We start from the raw sequence: 3,285 nt of genomic DNA on the forward strand, positions 1-3,285 counted from the left end.
AATACAAGGTCCAAGCATACAGTCTGATACAAAGTAACAGGTACTAGTTCAATTGTTAATTTCAAATCTGAAATCAATGGATTTTTGCTCAAGAATGCTGTAAGTAAAAATGACACCAAAGCAAATGGCTAGTTAACATCAGCCATGATCTCACTGAATGGCAGAAGATGGAGGAATTATCTACTGTTGTTCCTGCTTGAATAATGATATTATGTGAACAGCCCTCAGCAATAAAATCATATTTCTGAGTGGGCAAACACATGGCAGATGCAGTACAACATGGCTAATTGCAAAATGATACACTGTGGTGTGAAAACAGAAAGGAGGAATCATATTCAAACACTAATATACTAATATACTAAAACACTAATGTTTTAGCCAGCACCTTATCAACCGGCACTCTTGATAAAATAGCAAAATCATATACATCAAAAACCACAATCTACTGTAATGTCTGAGTATTCATGCTGTGAATAAAATATAACAGCGATATGCAATACACCCCCTGTAAGCAATGACTTACTATGTGTTTTTACATTACTTTTAGATGGTGTGTTGATGTTTTGCGGGATTTTGATTTTGAGAAGCTTTACTCAGTCAGGATTTACTGCGGTTATGTATATCTCTTGATGACCTGGAATGTTTGGTCAACTGGTCCTGGTCCCTGAGATGTAGTTTAATAGAAAGTTTGATATTCTGGCAAGTGCGGAGATGCAAAGGGATCTGGATACCTTTGCAAACCAATTAATGGAAGCAGATAGGCAGGTGCTCTAGCAATTACTATATTGGCCTTCATTGCAAAAGGATTGCAAAGAAGTACAGATGACTTCGTGTTGTCAAACACTGTCTTGTTCAGACCACACCTGGAGTACTGCATACAGATTTGGTTCCCCTATCTAAGAAAAGATATACCTTCTATTGAGTGTGCACAACAGAGGTTCAATGGGCTGATACTGAAGATAGCAGGACTGTCTTGAGGACAGAGTATTTTCAATAGGCCTGTATTTGAGAGTGTATAGAAAGATGAAAGGAGATCTAACTGAAATGTATAAAATTCTAACAGCTGAACAGAATCAATGCTGGATTTTTTTTCCGATTGAGAGTCTAGAATCAGGGAATAGTATCAAGATAAGGGGAAAACCATTTGCCTGCACATCGTCCCCTTTTCTGTGTGGGTTTCTTCCAGGTGCTCTGGTTTCTGCCCACAGTCTAAAGATGTGCAGGTTAGATGTTGTTTTGTACATTTTTGCTAGTTTTTTCCTAATTTCTGTCTTATGAACTGGGGTTTGCCAGGATGGAGAATATTGATAACTAGTTGCTTGCATTAAAGCAAGCAATTTGTCATGAACTTTCTGGTTCTGATCATCACAGTGTCATTCATCTGGGTAGATGCATCAGGTCAGAGATGTGAGGCGAGCTTAGCCATGGGAAATGCAGGGTTACTAGGATAGATAGGGAGTAGGTCTGAATGGGAGGCTCTTTGGAGAGGAGGTGTGGACTCAATGAGCCTAATGGCCTGCTTCTTCACTGAGTATTCTGATTCTTCATTCAAATGGTAATGAATCTGTGGAATTCTCCACCACAGAAGGTATGCTGGCCAAATCACTGAATATATTCAATAAAGGAACTGCTTCTTAGATTTTAAAGATATCAAGGGAGATGGAAAAATGTTGATATATGGTCAGCCATGACCATACTGAAACTTCAAAGTCCTGAATGCCCTACTCCTAGTTTCTGTGATTCCTATGGAGTATATCATTTCAACTGAGGAGGGATGAATATTTTGCTCCTAAAAATATAAAACATAAACTACATCAGAAAGTTTAATTTAAGAAAATCTAGCAATAAACAGCACATAATTACTCAAAGATCGAGCTAAATTAAATGGCTGGCTGTGAGATTAAAGATAGTCTAATTAAATATTCACAATACAAAAACACTGAGATTATGTACTGATTGCAAATTAAGCCATTGCCTCATATTAAAAAAGGTTGCCAGTATTAAAATGAAACAGAAAATAAAACATTTATTTATTACATTATTGTCAGGTAGACAACAACACCAATTAGAAAGTAACTATGAAATCTCTTTAAAAACTTTACATTGTCACATTTCTTCAAAACACTTCACAAGCGAGTTTTGAAGTGTAGTTACTTTAATACGAACAAACTGTATCCAATTTCTATAAAAGCTCCAATCTGATAGTTAATCCATTTAGTGTTGTTTGAGGAATAAATGATTTGAGAAAATTCCTAAATTTTAAATCGTACCAAAATTATTCTTGAGATCAAAAGATATACATGGCCTGTTTACTGTTTCATCCAAAAGGTGGAACCTCTAAAAATGCAGCACTTCCTCAACACTACACTGCCAAGGCTGCCTTGTGTTGCACAACTTGTACAAATGATTGCCTTAAAGTAATATTTTGAAGCCTCATAAAGGGTATTTCAAGCCAGAGAGAATGTTTTGTACAAGTTATGCAACACAACAAAGCTGTTGCTAGAATTAACTTCAAAAATAGATAAGACTGTGGTGAACGAAGAATTCAGATTCTGCATTTTGTCTCATCATTACAACTATAAATTTGAGTTTCCATAATGTGAGAACAGGCATTTGTTGAAATAATACCATCACAATGAAATTCCAAGTCAATATGCTAAACTAAGCTGTTATTAAAACGATATCGCATCAGTCAACTAGATGTTACTCCATGTCCAATGATGTGGTCAGCGCCAATATGCCGGATCGCGCTTGAATCGTTTCAAGCCAAACATGTTTGTCCAGATTAACAGTTTCAGACAAATTATGGAAACTGAGTCATCTTCTGCATCAAGTGCTTCTGCAATGCTACCCAAGCAACGCTCAAACAATCCATTCTGCAAAGCCAGACACCCGGCTCTCAGATTCCCCTTTTGATCACAGATGCAAAATGCACACACTATCTGACAGCAGCATCAACTGGACACAAATCGGGAGAAGCTGATTAAGTTGATAATTGGGGGCCATTAGCCGAATTTAAGGTCCTTGGGCACCGACATACAAACATGCTCCCAGTTATTTACACTCAGCTGTCCGGCGCCATATTGGAAACAAAAATGGCGGCGGCGAGGATGGCCCCCACACTTGGGTAAATACCATCCGCTGTATCAATCCTCCCTCCGAGCCCCGGGTGATCGCTGAGCACACAACCGTATCGCTCATTCTCAGTTCGATATCCCCAGCTGTGCCTCTGCCCTCCCCTGGACCCCCCCAGCCCCGCTGTGCGAGCGTTGCCTGTCACTCTAC

The 3,285-nt window shown here is 38.7% G+C and overlaps 1 protein-coding gene across 3 annotated transcripts in view; it reads right to left on the reverse strand.

Annotated features, from left to right (window-relative positions):
* Positions 1-3,285, reverse strand: part of strn3 (striatin, calmodulin binding protein 3) — a 184,636-nt gene that overhangs the window by 180,974 nt on the left and 377 nt on the right. The gene's annotated exons all lie outside the window — the stretch shown is intronic.

This window comes from Hemiscyllium ocellatum, chromosome 8 (assembly GCF_020745735.1).
Source record: "Hemiscyllium ocellatum isolate sHemOce1 chromosome 8, sHemOce1.pat.X.cur, whole genome shotgun sequence".
Lineage (NCBI taxonomy): Eukaryota > Metazoa > Chordata > Chondrichthyes > Orectolobiformes > Hemiscylliidae > Hemiscyllium > Hemiscyllium ocellatum.